This window comes from Myotis daubentonii, chromosome 1 (assembly GCF_963259705.1).
Source record: "Myotis daubentonii chromosome 1, mMyoDau2.1, whole genome shotgun sequence".
Taxonomy (NCBI): Eukaryota; Metazoa; Chordata; class Mammalia; order Chiroptera; family Vespertilionidae; genus Myotis; species Myotis daubentonii.
Window position 1 is genome coordinate 106307475 of NC_081840.1, and position 10252 is coordinate 106317726.

Sequence of the window (10252 nt, forward strand, 5' to 3'; positions counted from 1 at the left end):
TTTGACCAAGCTCTTTTGTTTAAAGTATCGTTGATCAACCACTGGACACTAGAACTAATCAGTTATTAAAAGCATTATTGGTTCTTCATTATCAGATGGCTCATTTGGGTATGTCATGCTATTCTTGGTCCCCCATCACCAGGAAGGATCATTCTCATATGGGAGAAATAATATTTTTTTAGGAGCCTTAGATCACATTTGAGCAACCATGGCTCCAGAACAGATGAGGGCTTTCCCCTCCTGTTCATTTAAGGACAAACATCTTCTGTAGTTTCTTGAAATTTCTCAAATGAAGTCCCATAGACTTTATTGAACACCTCAAAACACTGAGTAACCATTATTGGAGTGGTGTCTTCATAATATTGAGCTATGCAAAACAAAGTTTTATAACAGAAAATAAAAATTTATAATAGCAAATAAATGATAGGTCAAAGTTGAAGAATAGACCGGAACCAGAAGGCAATATTTGGGACAGTCAGCTGAAGATCATGAAGAAACATGAGGTGTGAGGGGGCACTGTATTTATTCACTTGCCTTGTGATGAGATTTATCTAGTTCCATCTCTAGTTTACCAGAGGTGTTTTATTCAAGTACAAGAGGCAACAACAGAGCAAACTCACCTTGCTTAGCTAGTACATGGTCAAGAGCAATTTAATTGTCTAATATAACTTATGAAGGGAATTTAAAGATCTTTCTTTTTGGCCATTGATGTGTCAGTTATTTCAGTACCTGCATTCTTTAAATCTGATATGCTTAATAGGGTTGACATCACCAGGCTTTGAACATCCTTGACTATGTGTATAAGCAGTTGCATGTTTTGACTTGTTATGTAGGTTTAAAAATGATGCTCAATGTAGAGTTATCTTCCCAGTCAGAAATTAAGGAGGAAAGAAAACAATAATTATTATAGTGAATGCAAGGCCCCCTGATAATTTTTGTTATTGTAAGATAGGAAGAAACAGAATCAAGGAAATAGGGAAAAAATGCAAAATGGCATGCAAAGTTGTACATTGGTTCAGAATTTTGAGTTTGATTTCTACAACAAATGTCATCAGTTTCAGTTCTTAGTAATTTTAATTTCAAATCTTCCATTGGTTGAATTTTCAAGTTAGATATAAAAGCTTTCTTTAAATTAGGAAAAATAAACCCAAAAATGAACAGGTTTATATTTGACAACCTATGGATTATTTAAGAGTATCTAAAATTTTGGAGGACTTGGGTAGGAAAAAAAGTTAAATGTTTTAATTTTGCTTACAAAGCTATAATTTACCAAATTTCTAAAGGTCATAGGTAGCTTAGGAGAAAAAAGCCTTATATCTGCAAAACAAGAATAAAAAATCAGTAATACTTTATAAAAAAGTCATAATATTGTACTCATCCTTATCAGTTTACTTAGTTTCATGTTATTAATTTTTGTTAATCCTGATCATTTTGTTAGCAGTGTTATGAATCCAGTTTTTCCTTAGAGTTCTGTAAATCTTTACCGAGCTAATGGTATGACCTGGAAGTTAAATAGAAATATATATTTTAGAGTGCCAGAGTCCTCTCCACAAATTTCTATAAAGATAAGACATTTATGTAGATACATTGTGTAAAAGCATGAAAGTAAAATCTACACTAATGAAAGACAAAGATGCTAATTGACCGTACCTTCGCTACGCCATAAGCCACGCCCACCAGCCAATCAGAGCGACTATATGCAAATTAACCCAATCAAGAAGGCAGCTGACAGCCACCGAGCTGGAGCAAGCAGGAGGCTTGCTTGTCCAGGTGATGGAGGAAGCCAAGCTTCCCACCAGCCCTGAGCCAGCTGTGGCTTCTGCTCCTGGCAACAAAGTTTCAATTATAGAAGACAAATTAATCTCAGGTACCTGCTTCCAGCCAGCCTCCACTGAGACCTTGGGTGGCTGGGGGTTGTGGCCAGCCTGCAAACAGCCATCAGCACCTCACCCAGGCTGGCCAGGCACTCCTATATAATAAAAGGGTAATATGCAAACTGACCCTAACAGCAGAACAACTGGGAATGACTGGTCACTATGACACACACTGACCACCAGGGGGCAGACACTCAATGCAGGAGCTGCCCCCTGGTGGTCAATGCGCTCCCACAGGGGGAGCTCTGGTCAGCCACAAGCCAGGCTGACAGCTTCCAGTACAACGGTGGTAGTGGGAGCCTCTCCCGCTTCCTCAGCAGTGCTAAGGACGTCCGACTGCAGCTTAGGTCTGCTCCCCGCTGGCAAGTGAACATTCCCCGAGGGCTGCTGGGCTGCCAGAGGGATGTCTGATAGCCAGCTTAGGCCCAATCCCCTGGGGAACAGTCCTAAGCTAGCAGGTGGTCATCCCCCGAGGGGTCCCAGACTGCGAGAGGGCACAGGTCTGGCTGAAGGAACCCCCCCCCCCCGAGTGCACAAATTTTTGTGCATCGGGCCTCTAGTATATATATATTCTAATATATAAAATATATCCTAATATAAAATATACTAGAGGCCCGGTGCACAAAAAATTTGTGCACTTGGGGGGGGGTCCCTCAGCCCGGCCTGTGCCCTCTCGCAGTCTGGGACCCCTCGGGAGATAACAACCTGCTGGTTTAGGCCTGCTCCCAGGTGGCAGAGGGCAGGCCCAATCCCTAGGGGCAGCCCCTGGTCAGGCTCAGAGCAGGGCTGATTAGGGAGTTGGGGCGCTGCCCCCTGTCACGCACAGAGCAGGACCCATCAGGGGGGTTGGGGCTCCATACCCTGTCATGCACAGAGCAGGGTCAATCAGGGGGTTGGGGAGCTCCCCCCTGTTATGCACAGAGCAGGGCCGATCAGTGGGTTGAGGAGCTCCCCCCTGTCATTCACAGAGTAGGGCCGATAGGGGAGTTGGGGCGCCACACCCTGTCACACAGCCGCAGGGCGATCAGGGGGTTGGGAAGCTCCCCCTTATCAGGCACAGAGAAGGGCTGATCAGGGGGTTGGGGCACCTTCCCCTGTCACGAACAGAGCAGGGCGGATAGGGAGGTTGTGGCCCCGCCCCCTGTCACACACAGAGCCACAGGGCGATCAGGGCATTTGGGCGCTGCCCCCTGTCACACTGATCCCAGTGCTGGGAGGCATATTACCCTTTTACTATATAGGATAGAGGCCTGGTGCATGGGTGGGGCTGGCTGGTTTGCCCTGAAGGGTGTCCTGTATCAGGGTGGGGGTCCCCACTGCGGTGCCTGGCCAGCCTGGGTGAGGGGCTGAGGGCTGTTTTCAGGCTGACTGAAGCTCCCAACTGCTCCTTTTTTTCTTTTTCTTTTTTTATTCTGGGCCAGCTTTAGCTCTGGCTCCAGCCCTGAGGCTTCCAGCTTTAGCTCTGGCTCCAGCTCTGAAAGCAGGTATCTGGTTTGTTTGTGTTCTATAATCGAAACTCTGTATCAACTCCAGCTCTGAGATCCTGAGCTCGCTGAAAGCAGGTTTCTGGGGTTTTGTTTAGCTTCTATATTTGCTACAATGTTTCTTAAACTGCAGGCTCAGAGACCGGCAAAGCAGGCAGGGAGCGTTGGTTTCCTCCGTCACTGAAGCAAGCAAGCCTCATGTTAGTTTCAAGCTGCCTGCCTGCCTGCCGCCATCTTGGCTGGCAGTTAATTTGCATATCTCGCTGATTAGCCAATGGGAAGGGTAGCGGTCGTACGCCAATTACCATGTTTCTCTTTTATTAGATAGGATAATATATAATATATAAAAATATAGAAAATATATAATATAAATCCTAATATATAAAAACCAGGGTCCATAACAACCAAATGGACAGCTGGTCCATCCCCTGGCACTCAGGCTCCATTGATCAGGGGATGGTTAACAAGGGAACCAGGGTCATTTAGGCTCCAATAAATCCATGGCAGCAGCGACTGGTGAGCAGGCGAAAGGCAGACCACTTGGTCCCTCCCCTGGCCCGCAGTCTCCCATTGATCAGGGGATTGTTAACAGGGAACCGGAGTGAGTGGCCTGGGGACTGGTGAGCAGCTGGAAAGCAGGCCTCTTGGTCCCTTTTCCCGGCCCTCAAACTCCAATCAATTGGTGGCAGAGGCGGGGCGGAACTGGGGACTGACTTCCTTGGTAGTCCTGTAGGTTCAATCTCCAGAGGACAGACAAGGCACCAACAAACCAGTGCCTCTGGCACGATCCTGACAGAGCTGCCAGCCTCCTGGAACTCAGCTTTGGGCACTGCAGCTGCTTCCCCTCCCTAGACGCTCTACAAGGGAGAGAGGATATCGCCAGCAGCACCAGGGGTGACCAGCGGTGATTGACTGCTCTCCCTGTGCTTCCTCCAGGTCACTCGAGCTGGCCCCCACCTGCTCCACTCCAGATAAAGTGTGATCACTGCACATGGAAGGAATGTAGTAGAAAAACAAAAACCGATGACTAAGAGAATGCTGCAGTCAACATCCGCAGTCCGGCTCAGAAGAACAGAGAGAAGGGAGAATTCCATAAGTTGGCTGATGCCAAGATATTTCTGAGTGACTGCCTGGCGTGTGACAGTTGTGTGACTACAGAGGAAGGAGTCCAAGTTTCTCAACAGAACACCAAGGACTTCTTCTGAACCTTAATAAGAAATGTGATACCTCACAGCACAAAGTGCTGGCAGTGTCAGTGTGTCCTCAGTCTCTGCCTTATTTTGCTGCTAAATTCAGCCTCAGTGTCACTGATGCATCCAGAAGGCTTTGTAGCATTCTCAAAAGCCTTGGGGCGCACTGTCTTTGATGTGAAGATAGCTGCGGACTTCAGCATCCTGGGGAGTCGAATGGAATTTGTGCATCGGTACTGCCAGAACTGTGAGGAAGAGCTCCGGCTACCCATGCTGACTTCCGCCTGCCCCGGCTGGGTATGATATGCAGAGCAGGTACTGGGTCATCCCATCACCCCCACCTCTGAACAGCCAAGTCTCCCCAGCAGATCATGGGCTCTCTGGTGAAGGATCACTTCACCAGATGTCAGAACCTGTTCCCAGACAAGATTTTCCATGTCACTGTGGCCCCGTGTTATGACAAGAAACTGGAGGCCCTTTGAGAAGATGTTCCCACACCTTTAAATAGTCCCCAGGGTGCTGCCTGTGTGTTAACCTCAGGTGAAATTGTCCAGATAATGGAACAAAGTGACCTCGACTCGAATGATGCTGCCATGGACACTGTTTGGAGGCATGAAGGAGAAGGAGGTGAGGCTCTATATGGGTACCAGCTCTGATGGGTACCTGGCACACATCTTTGGGCACATGGCAAAGGAGCTGTTCAATGAGGATGTGGGAGTGATCACCTACTGCACCCTGAGGAAAAAAGACTTCCAGGAGATCACCCCTGAAAGGGACAGAGAGGTTCTGCTATGCTTTGAGGCTTCTTATGGCATTTGGAACACCCAGAAGTGGTCCTGAAGCTGTAGAGGGGCAAGTTCCCCTGCCACTTCATGGAGGTCCTGGCCTGCGCCAAGTATGCCTAAGCAGCAGAGGCCAGGCCCATGCGGAGGACAGGTGTGCATACAGGGCGCTGCTGCAGCAGATGGAAGGCATCTATGCTGCCATCCTGGTGTGGTCCCCTGAGACCAGCACCCATGTGCAGTAGCTGTATCAGGAGTGGCTGGAGCGGGGAATGGGGGGCGACTTCCCCCGGGTTCAGGCTGCCCTGCAAACCACCAAGCAGGGCCTAGGGCATCCTGCCAGGACATCAAGTGGTAAAGGTGCAGCAGACGCCTGGCCTGCAGGCCGCCTGAAGAGGGGTGTCAGACACATGAAGGAAAGGCTTAGAATCTCTGTCATCACTTTGGTTTTCAGAATTCCCTGCTCCCCATCTGTCGGCTCCCTCCCTCTGAGACGTGCTGTCGTTGTCACATGGGTGCAACTGGAATATTGTATCTCAAGAGGATTGCCCCAATGTATGTATCCTTTTATCCGATGATGAAAAAATCCCAAAGAACAACAATAGAGACAGCCTACTGTCCTTTAGGTTTAAAAAAAGTCCGGAAGTGTCCTGCAAAGAGCTGAGACTTGGTTCTGTCCACATGCCTCAGAATGATTGGGTGAGGAAATGGCTGGGTTTGGCCCTGACTTTACCCACTTGTGTTATTCTTGGAGGTGTCTTTGCCACAATGTGAATGTACATTTGGAATAGGGGCTCATATGAAAGTCTGCATTCCCAACTTTTCTTGAAACAGATCTATGTTCTGCAGCTGTGGTCAACATCCTGAGATCAGGTCCTGTCGACCAGGTCCTGTTGCTGGGAATCAGGGGGCACTGGAGTGGAGCCCTGGCCCCTGTGCCCTTTTACATTCAGGGATTGAGCTGAACTCACTTTGGGGGAGGTCTGTCAAGGGGGCAGGGCTTGTCACAGATGGAAGTATGGAGAATGGAGAGGCAGACACCCTGCTCAGTCCCTTCCTGGGTGGGGTCAGGCAGATGAAGGCCAGCCAGCCTGCTCCACAATTGGGTGAGATAGTGTCCTCTGTGTCCACCTCTCACCCCGTGGGCCCGGCCACTCCCCTCACCTCCGGGCAGACCTCTGTGCTCCATGAGAGTGCACTCTGCCCTCACATGCTGCTCGCCCTACGTGAGAAGGAAGAGAGCAGTTGGCCCACAGACAACTACACAGAAAGATAGGGCTCATAGCTGGTGAGCGCAGTGGCAATGGCAGGAGCCTCTCTTGCTTCTATGGCAGCGCTAAGGAGCAGCGAGCTGAGTGGTAAGGAGCATTGACCAGGTATCCGGTAAGGAGCGAGGGGTCCCAGACTGCGAGAGGGACTTCCAACTGTTAGCTTAGGCCTGTTCCCCATGGGGACATCCCCTGAGGGGTCCTGGACTGCAAGAGGGTGCAGGCTGGGCTGAGGGACCCCCCTCCAGTGCATGAATTTTGAGCACTAGGCCTCTAGTGTTTGTGTGTATATATGTCCTATCTAATAATAGACAAACATGGTAATTAACCGTAACTTTGCTACCCTTCCCATTGTCTAATCAGGACAATATGCAAATTAACTGCCAATCAAGATGGCGGCCAGGAGCCAGGCAGCTGAAGCGAACAGGAGGCTTGCTTGCTCCAGTGATGGAGGAAGCCAAGGTTCCCCGCCTGCCGCTGCTGGCCTCTGAGCTACACTCTAAGAAACAATGTTGCAATTATAGAAGCTAAACAAGCTCCGGATACCTGCTTTCAGCCAGCTTCGGCCTCAGAGCTTAGAGTGGCAGTGATGGCAACAATGTTTCAATTATAGAAGCTAGCCTCAGAGCTGGAGCCAGCTCTCAGCTCCAGTGACAGCTATAGAAGGCAAATAAATCCCAGAATAAAAAAAATAAACAGAGCCAAAACCGGTTTGGCTCAGTGGATAGAGCGTCAGCCTGCGGACTGAAGGGTCCCGGGTTCGATTCCGGTCAAGGGCATGTACCTGGGTTTGTGGACACATCCCCAGTGGGAGATGTGCAGGAGGCAGCTGATCGATGTTTCTCTCTCGTCGATGTTTCTAGCTCTCTGTCTCTCTCCCTTCCTCTCTGTGGAAAATCAATAAAATATATTTTAAAAAAATAAAAAATAAACAGTAAAAAAGGAGAGCCTGGGAGCTTCAGTTGCCCACCAGCATGAAAACGGCCCTCAACCCCTCACCGAGGCTGGCCAGGCACACCAGTGGGGACCCCCACCCTGAGGGGGGTGTGACTAGCTGCAAACAGCCATCATCCCCTCATCCAGGCTGGCCAGGTACCCAAGCGGTACCCCCACCCTGAGCTGGGACACATTTCAGGGCAAACCAACCGGCCCCCACCTGTGCACCAGGCCTCTATCCTATATAGTAAAAGGGTAATATGCAAACTGACCCTAACAGCAGAAAGACTGGGAATGATTGGTCACTATGACACACACTGACCACCAGGGGGCAGATGCTCAATGCAGGAGTTGCCCTCTGGTGGTCAGGGCACTGTCACATGGGAGGAGCTCTGCTCAGCCACAAGCAAGGCTGATAGCTGCCAGTACAGCGGTGGTGGTGGGAGCCTCTCCTGCCTCCTCAGCAGTGCTAAGGATGTCCGACTGCAGTTTAAGCCTGATCCCTGCTGGCAAGTGGACATCCCCTGAGGGCTGCCGGGCTGCCAGAGGGATGTCTGATTGCCATCTTAGGCTCAATTGCCTGGGGAGCAGGCTTAAGCCAGCAGGTGGTCATCCCCCGAGGGGTCCCAGACTGCAAGAGGGCACAGGCAGGGCTGAGGAACCCCCTCCCCCCCGAGTGCACAAATTTTTGTGCACCGAGACTCTAGTATATATGTAGCAATTGACTTTATTATCCGTTCCAATCTTAGTTCGTTTGACAATATATAAATATATAAAAGTGTTTTCTCAAGATCCCTCCACCACAAACTTTCTGCAATATCCAAAAACCTTCTGCAACAAAACAAACCTTCTTCAACTTACACATACTTTGATTTTGTCCTATATTTCCCTTTTTATTTTGAAGCAATCATTTTATTTTAGGACAAAATGACTTTTCTATTTATTTCTTTACAAACACAGCAAAACAAAGAAAAAGCAAACAAAACAAAAGCAATTTGTCTTTTATGTCCTTCCATATCCAAAAATACATTCTATTATTTTATGATAGTTCCTTTTTTATTGTTGACACTATTAAAGATGTCCAAATTCCATCCCCCCCCCCACCTTTACCCACCACCACCCAGCCCCCAGCCCGCTTCCCTCTGGCATCAGGACACTATTGTCTTTATCTGTGGGTTATGCATGCATGTTCTTTGGCTAATTCCTTCACCTTCTTTCATCCAGTTTCCCCTATCCTCTAACAGCTGTCAATCTGTTCAGGTGTCCATGGCTCTGGTTCTATTTTGTTTTGTTAGTTTATTTTTGTTCATTAGATACCACATACTAGTGAGTTCATATGGTATTTGTCCTTCTCTGACTGGTTTATTTCACTTCGCATAATAATCTCGAGATCCCTTCATGTTGTTTCAAAGTGTAATATACCTCCCCCCACTTTTTTAGGGCCACATAGTCTTTCATTATGTAAATGTACCATAGCTGTTTTATCCACTCATCTACTGAAGGGCATTTGGGCTGTTTCTAGATCTTGGCTATTGCAAATAATGTTGCTATGAACATAAGGATGCATATATTCTTTTGAACTTGTGTTTCAGGATTCTTAGGATATATTCCCTGAAGTGGGATTGTTGAGTCAAAAGGCAGTTCCATGTTTAATTTTTAGAGGAAACTCCATATTGTTTTCCACTGTGGTTGCGGCAGTCTGCGTTCCCACCATCAGTACACTCAGGTTCCCGTTTTTCAACACCTACCAGCACTTTTTGTTTATTTATTGATGGCAGCCATTCTGGCAGGTGTAAGTGTGCAATGATAGCTCATTGTAGTTTTAATATGCATTGATGATTAGTGATGCTGAACATTTTTTTTCATGTCTATTGGACACCTGTTTGAAAAAGTGTCTATTCAGGTCCTTTGCCCATTTTTTAATTGGATTGTCTTTCTGGTGTTGAGTTGGATAAGTTCATTATATGTTTTGGAGATTAACCCCTTGTCCAATGTATTGTTGGTGAATATATTTTCCCATAGTGGGTTCCCTTTTAATTTTCTTGATGGTTTTGTTTTGGTTTTATTTTTTTTGTTTGTTTGTTTTTGCTGTGCAGATGTAGTCCTGTTTTTTTTCCTTTATTTCCATTGTCTTAGGAGATTTAGGGGCAACAATATTGCTCCAAGAGATGTCTGAGATTTTACTGCCTATGTTTTCTTCTAGGATTTTTATAGTTTTGCCATTTATGTTTAAGTCTTTTATTTATTATGAGTTTATTCTTGTGTGTGGTGTAAGTTGATGGTCTAGTTTCATTTTCTTACATGTACCTGTCCAGTTTTCCCAACTCCTTTTATTGAAGAGGCTGTCTTTAGTCTATTGTGTGTTCTTTCCTACTCTGTCAAATGTTAATTGACCATATAGGCATGGGTTGATTTCTGAGCTCTCTGTTCTTTTCTATTAATCTATATGCCCATTCATCTGCCAATACCAGGCTGTTTTGACTACAATGGCCTTGTACTATAGTTTTAAATTGATGCCAGACTTGGAAGGGTCCGGGCTGCCCATTGCTACTAGAATCAAAAGAGGTTCAGTATTTTTGGTGCATTTATTAATTAGGTATCCAGCATTCTGAGAGAGTGGCAGGTATAACACCATGAAAAGACTGCTCTGATGTTTTATTTTAAATAAGTACTTATATAGGATTAATGGGTAGATAAATCTAACGTTAGTGAGTTCCC

The 10252-nt window shown here is 47.0% G+C and overlaps 1 pseudogene; it reads left to right on the plus strand.

Annotated features, from left to right (window-relative positions):
- The first annotated feature begins 4512 nt into the window (after window positions 1-4512).
- LOC132226187 (nuclear prelamin A recognition factor-like) lies at window positions 4513-7513 on the plus strand (annotated as a pseudogene).
- Window positions 7514-10252: the final 2739 nt, after the last annotated feature.